Here is a 17832-nt window from a genome sequence, read left to right on the forward strand (position 1 = left end):
GGAGAAACTACTATCATTCTGCTAAAAGGACATAGTATCAAACACTAATGATTTGTCATTATACTCACTAGATATCCCATCTGTCATCCATCATCAGAGAAACTTTTCTCTGCAGTATATGGTGACTAACATAGAGGTAGTCAACTGTTCAGTGTATAGAGAAAAGAGATTGAAGAATGCTCAATCTTAAACAAGACCACAAACTTCTTCCCACCACTCAAGAATGCTTGTGGAAGAGAGAGTTTTTAAGAGGTAAAGGTAGTGAATAATTCTAACTGTTCTGTGGATACAGCAGGGCAGTTGGCCCTAAGAATTTACAGCAGTTAAGATAGCATGTACAAGACCTACACAAGCTAAGGCCAGACAAAATTTGAGTATGGATAGGTGAGGTGAACATGAAATCCCACTTCTGCAGAGGAACTACTGGCAATTGACAGCTGCTAGGAGATGGAGTGTTAGCCACACATACAAGAGCACATGGGCAGCAGAAAAAGTTACTAGATGGGCTCTAAGTGGTTGGGTAGGTTGGAGAAGGAAGATGGATCTAGAAGGAATAAAAGGGTATGACCAAAATACATTGTGTAAAATTTCTTGAACTAATAAAAATATTTTAAAAGTTTTACAAGCCAATACAGTTGTATTTCTGACTGCTTTTTTTGATCTTTTGAATCTGGATCTAGCTGTGTCAACCTAGGCTAGCTTGGGGCTCACAATGATCCTCCCAATTTAGTTTCTCAAGTTCTGGGGCTACAGATGTATGTCACAGTGATGAGCCTAAAATTTGTATTTATAACAAACTCTCAGGTATTAGTGCTTCTGGTCTGCTAATCACAACTTGAGTAGTGAATAGTAACTCCTTTCTAAATTTCATTGGCAGAGCAATAAAGTGCCCAATGGGATAAACTGGATTTGCTTCTCACTTCTATCCCAGATTCTCACTTGCCGGTATCTCACCCTATTCTTACTTTCATACTACTTTCCTCATGGTAGTCAAGCTCCTAGACAACACTTTCAATGGTTCACTAAGATCAAAATCAATCTTCAGGCCCTGGCTTACTGTTTAACCTTCTCTCACTGTTCACAAAATGTAAAAGGGTAATGGGAGTCAATCACAACTCCTTAAAGTTCATACTCCAGAGAAGGATTTATTGCTAATCTGAGTGCTAATACGTAGAAGAGTTCAAAAGACAGAAAAACATGATAGCCAGAATACTCAAAGTACTGCCTTAAACCTTGAGCTACACACTAATCTGTGACATCGGGGATCAGGTGGGACAAGAGCATTAAGCTTCCTTTTTATTTCCTATCAGAAAAGTATAATTTTTGAATTACTTTAACCAATAGCTTTTAATAATATTCAATAAATTCTGTAAATTATTTCAAACTAGTTTCTATTAACAGTTCTTAATATAAACATTAGCATGTTTAGATTTTACATTTTTATTCCATTTTAGTAAAGCTCAAAGAGAAGTGAACTATACATTATACTATCTAGGGTAAAATATACATGTGTTCATGCCATAACACGTGTGTAGAAATATGAGAACAACTTCAAGTGTTGGCTCTCACCTTCTACTTTGTTTGAGATAGGATCTCTCTTGCTCACTGATACATCTGCCAGGCTAACCAACCTGCTTGTTTCTGCTGATTCACAGATGTTTGCCTACCAACTCTCTGTAGGACATACTAAAATTGATTTTTATGTGGGTTTGTGGATTTAAGTGAAGTAAGCTTGTCAGACTTGCATAGCAAGCATGTTACTCAGTGAGCCATCTTTCCAGCCCTTGATTTTTTTAATTTTTGGCCTACAATTCATCAACCTGTTGTCTGATACCAACAAATTCCACCTTTCTCTTTCCCACAAGATAGGTTTTCTCTGTGTAACCCTGGCAGTACTGGAATTATCTCTGTAGACCAGGCTGACCTCAAACTCTGAGATCCACTTGCCTCTGCCTACCAAGTGCTAGGATTAAAGGTACCACCATTGGCAAGCTCCATCTTCTTAATATGAGACAAAGCTTTTTTAAGTTGCCACCTACCTGAAATGGCCAATATACCGATCCCTATAACTCAAATTCATTATGTCAGGGGTCACATCCTTGGAACCATCATTCAAGTGGACATCCTTTTAAAATCTAGACTCATTGTTTGGTCCACACTGGCTTTTCTTTTGTAAATCTTCCTTAGAAGATTTACTCCTACAAACAGAGGGCTGTATTCATTGCCTGTGTGGTTATTCTCCACAAGTTTGATGTGAAAAACCACTTTGGGATTCCTAATTGCTCATCATCGTTGCCCTTCTTGTGGATAACAAGTTTATAGACCTTTGTGGTTTTTACTTTAATGTGGGTTTCTTCAGCTATTCTAATCTTAGGGCAGAGAAAACATCTTGTCTACCCACAATTCTGAATCCCTTATACATCCGAAACCTTACCAGGCATGCCACACATCCTGCAAATACAACATCTGAGGATCCATGACCTTTTCAGGTCTCACCTCTGAGCTGAAGTACCACCAGGCTTTCCCTAAGTCATCACTCACCTAAACCATGATGAATTTTAAATCTCTATATCAACATAGCCTTGAGACTGGTTGCAGAGTGAGGAAGGAGTCACCAATCAATGCAATAGCATCAGTGTTTTACAAGTGCCATAGAAAAACTCCCAAGGCTATGTGGACAGACACTCAGATAAAGTATGCAGGAAAATCAGTGAGGAGAGGTTTTGACTCGTACTTAGGGCAGTGAAGTGAATCTCAAGTTGATATTACTCAAGTCATCATTCTATGGGGTATCCAAGTCCTACCTACAGAATTAGAAAACTTCCTTAGGTAGAGTATCTAAGGTTTACGTAAAAGAAAGTACTTTTCTTTTGTTGTCTTGTAATATTGATACCCTAGCCTTTAGGGACACAGTGGGTAATAACTGCTGGCAATCTGTTATAGACTGCATGGACAGTACATCTCAGGACTGCTTAAAGCAGAATTTTGAGTGAGCAGAGTGCAATATTATTTAGAGTCTATTGCTCTATTAGGACATGGACTTTAAACCAGTAGATCCTGAGTTAAAAATTAAAATAAAGTTAAAATATTTAATAAAGTTAAAATATTTTCTTTCAGAGCAAGTTCATGTAGTGCTGTTGCCAGATGCTGAAGGACATGATGGCATGCTTAGAATGGAGCCTGGATCAGCTGGACTCTAGGGACGAGGTGGAGGCTGAGGATGAAATCGCAACATGTCCTTATGATTGAGATCGTCACACACCTAAATCATCACTAGAAAAGCATGTGGAATCTTGCAGATTGAGGAAACTAGGCTATGCCAAAAAGGAAGATGATGCGTAATCTTGGTTTGTTTGTTTCTATGAGAAGAAAACAGTTACTTTGGATAAGGATTCACAGTTCCAGACAATTAAAAAGCTAGAACTGAAGTTGGTAAAGGGTGATTGTTACAGTTAAATAATCACAGACTGTATCCTTCAGTGCCTGTAGAAGTTCCTCTCAATCACAAATGGTTTGTTTGTGATCTCACCTCTTGCCTTTTATGATTGTGTTATTGAAGAGGCAAAGAAAAAAGTGCTCTGTTCTCAAGTCACTGAAAATGACGGTGATCTGTTTGTAGAACTGGCTGCTAAAGTCAATAAAGAAAATAGTAAAAAATTGTACAAAATCTTACGTAAAAATCCTTGTAGAAAGGAAAGATAATAAAAGAAGACACTAGTCTTACAGAGCTAAGAATGTTCATATAATCAAAAATCATATACTGAGGTAATTCAGGATGCAATAAAAATGCATATAGAAGAACTTAGTAACCATTGACAAGAAAAATGAAAAAAAAAAAAAAAAAACCAGAGAATGGTGCTGAAAAGAATGAAGGCCATCAATCAGTGATAGTCTGCTGAGAGTTGTTTAGGTAGCTGGATGTTGATAGTTTATAACAACGGGAGGTTCTGAGTAGGAGCCAACACAAAAGAAAAGGAAATATAGACAAAAATTCTGATTCAAAAAGAAGAAAAGGGAATGGTGGAGGATAAACATCATAGTCAGAAAAAGGCTAATATTATAAACAGAATGTTTGTGAATGCATTAATTATGCTTATAGCATAACCAATATGCTGATGTCTTCATTACAATCTTTGCATAGGAAAAGTAGCTGTGTAATGCTCATTATTTTAATAAATACTTATGCTTCAAAATACCTTCTCCAGTAAGATATAAAAATTATAAAGTATTTTTGGAACCTATTATGAGAAGATGTTGAAAAGATAGTAAGACTCTGGCTCTTACAGTAGTGAGTAGCAATCCTATCATTGAAATTAATAGTAAAAGGATCCCAGGGAGACAGCATGCTGGGTATCACTGTAGCTGAAAATAGTGAACACTGATTTTACCATAACAAGAAATATTCTAGTAAGAAGATACATGTAGACAGAATATGTCAAAATGATGTACACCTTGAGAATGAAGTGTAAAATATGCAGTTGTGACTTATTTTGCAGTCAGTAACAAGAAAAGGCCATTAACTAAGGGCATTTTGTCACAAAAAGAGAAAGAGAGCATGTAGGTAAAGTGTTTTAGACAGAGAGCAAAGCTGAAAGACTCTGAAGTTGAGTTTCAACAGTGTAATGATCGAATGAAAATTAATTTGAAAGCACAGTTATAAGAATTAAATGAAAAATGTCAGTTTTAGGATGAGAAAACAAGCCTGAAGCCTGACAACATACTTAAAACAAGGGAAAGACCAAGAGTGCCTTTTAAAACCCACTGGGTGGTGCTGTATGTTAGTTGCAGTATCAATCTTAGGCTTCAAGATTTGTTGATTCTGACCACTTTGTACTGTCTTTATTCCTAACAATGAATTTAAAAGCATGACAAAAGCATGGCAAAATCATTTCTTTGTTCTTGATGGCAAAATTCAGGTGTTTGGAAATATCTAGGATGTTATGTATTTAGAAAGTTAACAGTTCTAGATGCCTTTCTACATTCTCTTGCTCCTTTTTTTTTTTTTTTTTTTTTTTTTTGGTTTTTCGGGATAGAGTTTCTCTGTGTAGCCCTGGCTGTCCTGGAACTCACTTGGTAGACCAGGCTGGCCTCGAACTCAGAAATCCGCCTGCCTCTGCCTCCCAAGTGCTGGGACTAAAGGTGTGCGCCACCACTGCCCGATACCCCCCCCTTTTTTTTTAATTAAACTAAAATGTATTCAATTTAATTCAAGAGAACATTTTGTTGTTGTAAAAGCGTGTTCTGGTCCTTTATCCACTTTATTAAATAAAGTCTTATAGTAGATGCTTTCTGTTTAAAAATCAATAGGCTGAAGGTTTTGATAAAAACCAACTTAAATGATAAAAGTTATTTTAAAATTTATAATGGCTAAGGTGTATTTTCAAACAGACAGTATTTTAATTTCCCCTAATTCTTTAAGTGTATCTAGTAAAACAAGGTATCTCTAAAAATTGAAGCAGTCACCTGAAATTTCAAAGCACCATTTTGGCATTTTTTAAAATGAATTAACATCATAGGATAAAAAGCTCTCCCATGTTCACAGAGCTGTAGGATTAATACAGTGAAAATGGCCATTCTAACAATAGCAATCCACAAATTCAATCCAATCCCCATCAAAATTTCAACACAATTCTTTCCCAAACTTGAAAGGATAATGTGTAACAGTTTCCTCCAAGATTGAAACATTCTATCCTCCAGGGAAGCTCCATAAACAGAAAGGTAAATAACTCAAATAGCTTTAGAAAGTCCCTGAAACCAACTAGATCATACTACAGAGCTACAGTAATAAAAATTGCATGGCAGGCTGGAGAGATGGCTCAGCAGTTAATAGCACTGACTGCTCTTCCAAAGGTTCCGAGTTCAATTCTCAGCAACCACATAGTGGCTCACAACCATCTATAATGGAATCTGATGCCCTCTTCTGTTGTATCTGAAGACAGCTATGGTGTACTCATATCCATGAAATAAATAAATAAATAATAAATAATAAATAAATAAATAAATAAATAAATAAATCTTGAAAAATATAGCATGGCACTGGCATAAAAACAAGATATGTTGAGCCAGGCATAGTGGTATACACCTGTAATCCTAGCACTCAGGAGGCAGAGGCAGGTGGATCTTTGTAAACCAGGCTGGCCTCAAACTCACAAAGCAAATTCCAGGACAGCTACAGAAATTCCAAGGCTGCTACACAGAAAAACTCTGTTTTGAAAAACCAACCAACCAACCAACCAAAATCCAAATAAATGTTGATAAATGGAATTGAACATTTAGACCTAAGTCCACACACTTATGAACACCTGACTTTTAACAAAAAGTACATACTGGGGGGGAAGGGGGGAGAAGTATATTGAATAAATGGTGCTGGTCAAATTGTATAGCTGCATATAGGAGAATGCAAACAGATCCCTATCACTCTGTACAAAACTCAATTCCAAATGGCTCAAGGACCTTAACATAATGCCAGATACCCAGAATCTGACAGAAAGAAAGTGGGGAATAGGCCTGAACTCATTGGCAAGAGAAAAGACCCTGAACAGAACACCAACAGCACAGGACACTAAGACCAACAATTAATAAATGGGACCTTATGACAGTGAAAAGCTTCTGTATGGCAAAGGGCATCATCATTTAGACAAAACGACAGGCTGCAAAATGTGAAAAGATCTTTACCAATTACATATCAGATAAAGTGGTTAATTATCAAAACATGTAAAAAAATTTTAAAGATTGGACATCAAGAAAACAAGCCAATTAAAAAGTAGGGTACAGAACTTATCAGAGTTCTCAAAAGATGAAACACAAATGGCTCAACATCCCTAGTCATCAGGGAAATGCAAATTAAAACTACTGAGATTTTATCTGATGTCACTCAGAATGGCCAAGATCAATAAAACAAATGACAGCTCATGCTCACAAAGATGTGGAAAGGAGGAACATATATTTATTGTTGGTGGGAATGAGAACTTGTATGACCACTGTGGAAATCTGATGGTTTCTCAGGAAGCTGGGAATAGATATACCCTCAATATCCAGAATTTTGAAATGATGAATTTTGTAGGTAAATGGATGGAACTAGAAAATATCATACTGAGTAAGGTAACTCAGACCCCTAAAGACAGATGTGTTTTCTGTTATATACGGTTATAGCCTTTGAGCTTTGATATGTGTGCTACAATCCAAATAATCAGAGGCTAGTTATCTCTAGTAAGGGAGTTGGGGAGAGGAGAGGATCTTCCAAGGAAGGGGAAACAGAATGTGCTGTTATGAGAAAGAAAAGGGAGAAACTTGACTGGTAAGATTAAACACAGAGGGGAATGAAAAGAACAGTAGAGGAGGTAATATGAGGAAGGACAACTGATACTAAAGGCCATTTGAAAAATCGTATGGAAACCTACTCCTGTAAGAAGTTCCCTAAAAATATTTACAAAGGAGTCTAAATAGAGTCTCCAAATTATAGGGAAGACAATGCCCCAAGCAGACATCTTATGCCACCAAGTAAAACCTCTAGTTAGATCTTATTGAGTTCACTGGCCAAGGGGCCCCATGGAAAGCCCCAAGCATCAAAGGCTATTGCCAAGGATACTGGTCATTCTCTATAACATGATAAGACTCTATTGCTGAAAGAAACATTTACTTATGTCACGGAACATGGAGAAGTCCAGCTGGTGCCTAATTAGATGCTTTTATGATCATACACTTATGGGGTGAATGTGTGGACCGCAGAGGTTGACACTAGTATCTTCTTCTATTCATACCATTATTTCTTGAGGGTTTTTCACTGAATTTGGCTGGTGCTTACCAACTGAGCTAATATGGCTGGCTAATGAATTCCAGGCATTCTTCTGTCTCTGCCTCCCTAGTATCAGGGTGGCAGGCATACTTTTAGGCTTAGATTTTTCAAAATCTATTTTAATTATGGTTCTTAAATGTTTCGACCTCCCTTTAGAGGTAGCAGAGGAAGAAGGTTAATAGGAAAAGAGGGCTGTGGTCCTGTTTAAAAGTATTGTTCACCTGTTTGTTTCAAGCAGAAAAACCCTGCTTTATTTTCCTTGCTTGTAAGAAAATAGCTATATTTCAGTTGAATGTATGTTATCCAGCATTATATCACTGTGGGCCGTTTACACCTTTCCATACAAGCATAAATCCTACATTGTGGGACTGAAGTGCTCTTATGACCCCTTTTATTTTCACTGTGTAATATGCAAAGTGAAAGGGACATTACTTTGTAGGTGGTTCATAAGTCGAGCCCGAATTCTTATTTGATTATATTGGTTTCACCCTTCAGACCTCATCCAAGGGCTGTCTGATAGCACTCTTATCAAACCATTTCCCTCTTTTAGACTAATAATTAGGTTTTGAAAGAAACATATTATTCCTATAAAATGGTGGGCTTACTATCTCTGAAGTTGTCATTCAGGTGGCCTTGTTTAGTCAAAATATCTTGTTAAACAACAAACTTTAAAATCATGTTTATAGTTTTAATATATATATATCTCCCCAGTTTTCAGCTTTAAAACTATAAACATTAACAAAAAGCCTATGTTTGTGCTGTCTGTTGTATTGCTGCTGTTTTGTTTGGGGCTATGGTATACCTTTTCCCTGATAAGACTCAGGAATTCTGAAACGTGAAATTGTCTCAATTCTTATTCTTGTAGCATGTGTGTTTGCTAACAGAACTTAGGACTTAGCATGCAGTAATCCAACATGATTCACACGGCATGCTCTCATTTATCAGCTTCATTTTTAAAATAGTTTAATTGCAAACTTAATTAGTTGATTTTGTTTGTTACAAATGAGACTGTAGTGATATGGTAATGTTTTCTGTTAAGGACTTCACTTTTCTATGACTGTTCCAACCTATCAGCTTTCTCTGCTGCTTTTTCCTGGCAGTAAAACCTTTACTGCTGACATACAGTCACCCTGTGCAAGCAGATTTTTCTAGTCTTAGCACCAGAGATGAATTAGATTGTGTTCACACACAAGGTTTTTGTCCAGTTCAGGTGGTTTTCCTTCCCTTCCTGATGCATAAATTCCTTTGCCTCTGAGGAGCAGTAGAAGATCAGAGCAACTGTGGCGGAAGGCACCTGGTCTACAGCGCATGCCTGGCCTCCAGACCTTTGTCATTGGTAGAAAAACAAATATATATACTGAGTCCTTACTGTCTGTTTAGTTTTAAGTTTTATTTAGTTTAACCATCCCAATAAAGGAAATATTTGATTTATCCTTTTTAGTACTACTTCACAACATTTTTCTTGTATTTCTCATTGGCTGTTTTTTTGTTAAAAGAATCTTTAAAAATCACTGTTTTCATGCTTGTTTTACAGTTCATGTATTTTGAAGTGCATTATATTTACTTAGCATTTGTAGTTTGAATGGCTTCACCAAATGAGTACCTTTTGGTAATTTGTAATAACTTCTTCCAAATGTTAACACTTTCCCTGGTAATTGTATTACATATGTGAAGATAAAAGGAATAATTTTTTGTATTCTGTCAATCATAATTTTATATAATAAATCATCAACTTAAAAAAAGTAGTCCTTTGGTACAATTCCAATCTTTGTTGTCAGGATATCAGCAGTCCAGTCCAACAGCAAACACCAAACACAAATCAGTAAAAGTGGCTAGATCCAGCAGAAACTGCAAGGCTCCACTGAATTGGCACGAGTCAGTGGAAGCAGCAAGAATCAATCAGAATACCACAAGAAGTTCGGTATATTTCTCTCTATGAAGTGAAGACCAGAGAAGACCAGTGAAGCATTGCACGGCTAATGAAGATAATAAGCAAAGCGTTGCACAGCTATCAAAGACTAGCAAAGCATTGCAGGTATAGCAATGCAAGAGCATCCTCTTACTGTCTATGGGGTTATATTTATATTATTTCTATACTCCATGCCTTCTCATGTGTCTGCTTCAGCAAAACATCCTCTCACAAGACATCTTCCAGAAAAAATCATGTGACACAACTGAGTTTCCACAGAAACCAGAAAATTCCACTTCACATACCCTACTGTACTTCACTTTTTGTTTGTTTTTGGGAGACAGGTTCTCTATGTAGCCTTGACTGCCCTCATAGAGATCTACCTGCCCCTGCCTCCCGAGTACTGGGATTAAAGTTGTGCACCATTACTAGGCCACGCATCTCACTTTCTATGAGGGTGGTAGGGACAGGTCCTCATGCTTGTAAGCAATTTACCTATGAAAGTGTCCCCCAAATACTCTGGCATCCCCTACTCCTACCCCCACACACAATGGAGAAAGAGTCATTTTCCAACTGCCCATGATGCCAGATGGTATGCATAAAACAGGTTGCTTAGACAATATGCAAGTCTACAAAGATAAAAAAATTAATCTCACTATGGTGATTTAAATGAAAATGCCCCCTCATAGACGTATAAGGAGTGGCGTTATTTAAAAGGATTAGGACATGTGGCTTTGTTAGAGGAAGTATGTCACTTGGGTTGGGCTTTGAGATTTAAGAAGCTCAAGCCAGGCCCAGTGTCACTTGCTGTTGCCTGCCAACCCAGATATGGAACTCTCACCTACCTCTCAGCACCATGTCTCCCTGAGTGATGCTTTGTTACCATCATAAAAATGAACTAAACCTCTGAACTGCAAGCCAGCCCCAATTAGATATTTTCCTTTTATAAGAGTTGTGGTCATGGTGTCTCTTCACAGTAATAGAAACCCTAAGACATTCATTTTGAAGAAGCAAAGGAAAATAGATCTTGATGAAACTGGAGTCTTAGCTTACACATTCCTGGCTTTTCAATCATTCCTTTCTATTTTGTGAATGATGTACTGGGAACCTTCCAATATTTTTCCAACTTTTTGAAAGTTACTTCTCATTAATTTAGGCATTTTCAAAGAAAATGTAAGATTTAGACCCTTTCACAAGAATTAATCAACCAAGCAAATAGTACACACAAAGCAAAATTCTCTGGGATCAAAGCCCTCACAGTTCTAGTACCAGGCAATAGAGCCACAAAGAAAAGTAGTATAAGAACTGAAGGACTTGCTGGGCGGTGGTGCGCACACCTTTAAACCCACACTTGGGAGGCAGAGGCAGGCAGATTTCTGAGTTCGAGGCTAGCCTGGTCTACAGAGTTGAGTTCCAAGACAGCCAGGACTATACAGAGAAACTCTGTCTCGAAAAACCAAAACCAAAACAAAAAAACAAACAAAACAAAACAAAAACCTGAAGGATTTCCTGTTTGTTCTTCACTGGAGAACAAACAAAGCTTAGAATGAACCAAATGACACTGCTACCAAAGGTAGAGGTAGACTCTAAATCTAGACCTGTTGGCTCCTCTTCACTCAGATCCCCATGGAGCTTTGCATTAAACTAACCCATCCTACCAAGAATTCAGTTAGTTTTAAGGTTTATTTTTATTTTATGTGTATGAGTATTTAGCCTGGATGTATGAAGTGCAGTATGTGCATGTAGTATGTGCATGTAGTATGTGCATGTAGTATGTGCATGTAGTATGTGCATGTAGTACTCATGAGGCCAGGGGAGGACGTCAGACAGCCTGGAACTGGAGTTGCAGATGTTTATAAGCTACCACATGGGTGCTGGGAACCAAACTTAGGTTTTTCAAAACAGCACTAAATATTTGTAACCACTAGACTGTCTCTCTAGTTCCAAGAACTAAGTTATTAACTCTTGCTCTTTCCCCTTTTCCTAAAATTTCCATTTACTCTTTAAAAAGTCAGCTTGATTACTCTGATGCTTCCAAGGCCTCATTGCCATGTGCATGTATTATATTTGAAGATGATAATTTTAATTCCTCAAGGAAATCAAAAGCAAAGCCTGTTGATTCAAAACCAGCTTAATACAATTGATGGATTTTGGAAGAAAAGTTAAAGTTAGAATCTAATATTCTGTTTAGTGCTGTACCCAAGTTAGACATAAAATCGATATAGCTGAAGTGGTAAGTCAGTGTTAACAGTGCTTACCTTGTATGAATGGAGCCACAAACAAACAAACCAACCAACCATTTATGGGACTAGGGCAAGTAACTTGGTGGTAAAATGCTCACCTAGTGTACACAGGCCCTGGGTTCGATCCCTAACACTCAGTGACATAAAGATTAAGTTGGTCAATTTCTGGAGGATTATCAAAGATGTGCACTGAAAGCTCAAAAGGGGGCTGGAGAGATGGCTCAGCGGGTAAGAGCACTGGCTGCTCTTCCAGAGGTCTTGAGTTCAATTCCCAGTAACCACATGGTGGCTCACAACCATCTATAATGGGATCTGATGTTTTCTTCTGGTGTGTCTGAAGAGAGTGTACTCACATACATAAAAGAAATAAATAAAATAAATCTTAAAAAAGAAAGCTCAAAAGGATATTTATTCTTAGATGGTAAAGCCTACTTTCATGGATAACCACAGATGTAGCAAAAGTTTTAACTTCAGGTACTTCTCACTAATGTATAAAACAGATATTTATTTTTATCAGTCTAAATTATGGGAGCCCTGAATTCTATTCATGCATTTAGACTCCTAGAATGCTTCTATTTACATAGTAGAATGCTATATAAACCTATAAAACATAAAAATTAATAACAGAAAAAGGAAGCAAAGTGGGGAATTAATATACTTAAGGACTTCATATAGATGAAACGTGTATGGTAGAGAAATACTGGGAGACTGATCAAAATGTCTGTAGTAGTTATATGTGATGTCTCTCAATTTTGGGGGGCTCTATTTTCTACAAAAACTTTTAGAACAAGTACTACTAGAAAAAAAGTACTTCTTACTAAATAGGGTAAGGTGCTCAGATTTAACACCTTCCAAGTAAAATAGATAATTTTTGTTGTTTGCAAAAAGTCCACACTAAAATAAGATTTTAAATTTTACATGAGACCAATGACAAAATGAAATTAGGATGATAATACAATGTAAACACATCAAGTTTAAAATAAAAAAGAGAACAATAAAAATTTAAACTGTGATTTCTTTCCCCTTAAGTTATTATACGCCTCCTTCCCTACCTTGGTCTTGTCTCTAAAATGTAGCTTTCCTAAGCACATGTTGATCCTTATTGTCTGTTCGTAATTAACACCAACTGATTTACTTGTGGGCCAAACGGGCTTTATACAGACAGAACTTGTCAACTCGAGGCTTGTACTTTAGGCCTGTCACTCTGGCTTACTTGAGGTTTATCTGCTGAAATAAATCTCAATGACTAAAGCAAATAAGAAACTAGTTTTCTAGCCGGGGGCGGTGGTGGCACTTACCTTTAATCCCAGCACTTGGGAGGCAGAGGCAGGTGGATTTCTGAGTTCGAGGCTAGCCTGGTCTACAGAGTGAGTTCCAGGACAGCCAGGACTATACAGAGAAACCCTGTCTCGAAAAACAAAAAACAAAACAAACAAAAAAAAAGTTAAAAAAAAGAAACTAGTTTTCTCTTGAACATAATACTTTAGAATAAATGAACTGTCCAAAAAGTAAATAGCTGGATTCCATAAACAAACTCTCTTTGGAGCTGGTTTAAGTTTGATGTTAAAATCTCATTCCACAGGAAAGCAGAACAAAGTCTAGAAAAATAAGCAGCTTTGCTGGAAAGAAATCTATAAGGAACACCCATTTCTCCAGTTAACATAGAGTATTACCAAGCTGTAGGGGAGTCTTGGAAATGTAGACTTTTAGTGTATGTAGACACAATCCTCTTATTCTGTTATCCTTTTTGTTGCATCTTGGGAAAGAAAACAAAAAATAGACTCTATTCTTCTCAAACCAGAAAGGAGATTGTTGTATTTATATACTCTCAAGGCAGAATGCAAAGATTTTCCATTGTCTAATGTTTTAGCTTTAGTGGGAGTGTTCATGGAACTTTGTTTATTGCCTTGCTTGTTCTTTGACTATTTGTGTTTATTGTCTTGCTTGTTCCTTGACTATTTGCATCTATTGTATTGCTATTTCCTCAACCTAGAACTGACCTTAATACTTGCATGTGATTAAAATGGTATAAAACCCAGAAGGAGGAGGGAGAGATGGGACAGGGATTTTCTAGGGAAACAGGGAAAGGGGATGGCATCTGAAATGCAGATAAATAAAATATCCAATAAAAGAAAAAAAAACAAGAAATCAAGCTCACAATTTTAGCCTGTTAACACAATTTTTGTTTAAAAAAAAAAAAGAAAAGGCAAATCCTTATTTTGTAAACAAAGAACTAAAAATCCACCTAGAAGAAAATGGTATGAAGAAATTGAGGGATATCCCAGGAATCTAAGTACTAATCTCTATTTCAAGATGCTCCAAAGTGTAGTAAGTATTCCAAACCCTGGCCCTGGGAAATGTGCCCTGAGCATGATTAGAATCACCACCCCTATACTGAAGTCAAAGACATACTAAACTTGACACAAGCTGACAAATGCCTCCATCAGATTGCCTGTAAGCAAGTCTGTACTGCTTTTTCTTAGTGATTGATGTGGGGAGCCCAGTTCATTGTGGGTAGTGCCACAATGGGCAGGTGGTCTTGAGGGATAAAAGAAAGCAGGCTGAGCAAGCCAGTAAGTAGCACTCTTCCATAGCCTTTGCTTCAGTTCCAGTCTCCAGGTTCCTTCTGTGAGAACTCCCTCAGTAATGGAGTATGACCTAAGAGTTGTTAGCTAAAATAAAATAAACCTCTTCTTCCCCAAGTTGCTTTCAAGTCAAGAGTGTTTTATCACAACTCTAAGACAACACGTATGTGACCAAGAGAAGAGGAATATTCCCTGATTCTTGCTTAACAATGTCACTCTCCCAGGTGGGAACATCCTTTTCCAGATGTTTTCAGATGCTGCCCACTGCATCTGGGCCAACATGTTGCCTTTTGAGATACCAGATGCTTGCTCTTCCTTTCTTCCTTCCTTCCCTTCTTTTTCTCTTTCTTTCCTTTTCTTCCTTCTTCCTTCCTTTTTCCCTCCACCCAAGAATACCTCCCAGCAACATTCTAGGGCACTCACAGGCAAAGACGACCACTTAACAAGTCAAGGAAAAAAGGTCCCAAAATATGTTTTGTGGAAACACTAAACATGTGAGACTAAAGAGTGGGAATATACTATCATGCCAGGGTTTTGGTTAAACTAAACACTAACTGGATTTGACTCTGTGTTCTTATCACTCTAGGATCCATGTCTTCAATAGTTAACCATTCCCATCCCAGGATCACAAGTTTCTCCACTCACTAAAATCCTATTTCTGTATCCGTCAGAATAGCTTCTCCATAGACATCTCACTTATTTAATTTACATATCTATTTCATAAGGTGTTGCCATGGAGCACGGGATTTTTTTATTTAAATTTCTAACTATTATTAGGATGACAAATATTCTTGTTTTATAATTATTTTGTGCCTTGTTCTGAATATTTGATTTTTATCTGCTTTCTTATTAGTTGTAATAATTTTCTTTGAGATAGAGTCTCTCTATGTAGTCCTGGCTGTCCTGGAAGTTTCTGTGTTGACTAGGCCTCTGGTCTATCTATTTGCCTCTGCCTCCAAGTGCTGGGATTAAAAGGTGTGTCCTACCATAGCCAGCCATGTAATAATTTCCTACTGATCTTTTGAATTCTCTGGAAATTAAGTGATATCTTCTCAACAATGTATTAAATTTCACAATAACAAACAGGAAAAGCTTTAAATACTCACCCAATACTGACTCCTGAAACCTTAACTCTCATCTCCAAGTGGCCTCCTAGCCTGTAACTATAGTCATTTATTTTTTAGTTAAAAGAGGTAAAATATCTACATTTGGAAACTGAAACATAAGTAATTCTGACAGTGATTAATTCTGACAGTCCAGCAGATGGAGATGGTGCCACACAGACCAAGGCTTTTAGAGATGGAATGAAACACCAGTCTTCAGTTTCACAAATAAGGGGTGGGGAAAAGAATAAGAAAACTAACTTTTTAGGTTTAAGAGGGCCATACAACTTATAAACCATGGAGCAGGAAGATATCATGCCAATTTTATAAATACTGATCCAAAACAAGTAAAGCAATTTTTACCAAGGTCACATAGGTCCCATTAAACCAATGTCACTTTGTCCTGATGTTCTTTAAAGGTTATTTAACTTTGTAAAGTCACAAAATAAGATTACTTCATAATCTGCAATGTTTCTCATCCTCATCCTGCTTGCTTTGAGCAAACAGTTTAAAGCATATTCCTTTTATGACACTTTCTTAGTATCTTTTCTAACACTGGTATGACTTACCTAAGTTCCATGAACATTATAGGCTAAAAAAGATTCTAAGGACTGAATCTTGTGTATTAGGCATTAGGAAAGCAATTAACTGAGGAAAAACAGCTGCAAGTCTTGAGTTCATGGATTTACAAGTTTTGTGGTAGACACACATTAAATAATCACAGAAATGAACTGTTTGGAATAGATATGGAGCATATGGAGAGTCCCTGGGTGAGGGGGGATTGGTGGGCTTCAAACTCTCCCAGGAAGCACATTTTTTCACTTATCTTGTTAGTGTAATTTACTCTGTCCTTCAGCATAAAATGGACGAAGTATTTTTTTCCAAATAAAACAACCAGGAGCTCTGCCCTATTTTTTTAAATCATGAATTCTAATCTCATATCCTTTCCTTTATGGCAAGTTACTTCCTCTGTAATGAATGAATACCACACTCAAACAAATTACACTTCAAAACATCTTAATTGCATTTCCTATGTACTAGATATTTAAAACTACAGATATATTATTTGTAGATGTTCAATTTAGTATACTGCCTTTATTAAATAGTTCTTTCTCTGGAGTTCAGTCAGAAGACAGTTACTTCAGTTACTTTTTATTCAGAGTACCAAACTGCATAAAATTAAATCCTATAGTTTACAAGTTTGTGTTCATTAAGAAAGAAACTAAAGACTCTGATTCAAACTAGTTTCACAGCTATTCTCACTGAGGAGTTATGCTCGTGAGCACACCTTAATACTTAGGAACAGAACTATGAAAGTGTGAATTCACAATTATTATTCCTAGTCAGAATTAATGTTTTAAAAAGTTCAATTTGTCAGTTAAAGATGTGTAGTTATGTCAGCTGACTTTATAGGACTTTCCCCGAGTTATTTATTGGGGACTAGATAATAATGAATTAAAAACTGTCTATCATCTTTTAATTTCTTCAACAATGGAGGCAATCACAACTCTCTTTAAGGCATTTTTCAGACAGCCTGGCAGCTTCCTGTGCCAAGGGAAAAGATTAAAAATACTAATAGCTTTAAAAAGTTGTTCCACTTATTAAGGAAATGGGAATCAAAATGAGAATTTTACTTTACCAAGCTGTAAAAATTATAGTTACAATATTCAATGGTGATGAGCCATTTTGATAATTTTCTTCACTCATGTATGGTGAGGCAGCACTATCAAGCTGTGGAAGGGACAAAAAGAGATAGCATTTCCATACATGTAAGAGTTTTAAAATGTTTGAAACTGCTTAACGTAAACTTAGTAGTTGCAGTACTATAACCTCTTGCAGGGTTCAGGGTATGTTTCAGTAGTAGAGTCAGTCAGTTCTACGTTCTTATCTCCAGAAATATAACACCTAAATAAAACACATTAACATTCATTCCTAAATAAACACAAATGCTAAGAATGATTTGCCTGTAAAGACATCCATGACAACATTATCAAAGGTGAAAAACTTTTAAGTAATTATTTCCATTAATATGAATGATGACTTTAATCAATAAACACAGGCTCAATTCTAAGACCATACTGCTTTGCCCTCTTTCTTATCTTTGACTAAGGACACCCTAGCTGATGACTATGATGGCACATGCCTTTGATCCCAGAACACTGGAGATTAAGGATAGGAGTGTCGTGAGCTCTGGACC

At 36.9% G+C, this 17832-nt stretch overlaps 1 protein-coding gene across 1 annotated transcript in view; it reads right to left on the bottom strand.

Annotated features, from left to right (window-relative positions):
- Window positions 1-17832, bottom strand: part of Cpeb1 (cytoplasmic polyadenylation element binding protein 1) — a 99649-nt gene that overhangs the window by 36180 nt on the left and 45637 nt on the right. The window lies entirely within an intron of this gene.

The sequence above is a fragment of the Grammomys surdaster genome, unplaced genomic scaffold, assembly GCF_004785775.1.
Source record: "Grammomys surdaster isolate TR1022 unplaced genomic scaffold, NIH_TR_1.0 126036, whole genome shotgun sequence".
Lineage (NCBI taxonomy): Eukaryota > Metazoa > Chordata > Mammalia > Rodentia > Muridae > Grammomys > Grammomys surdaster.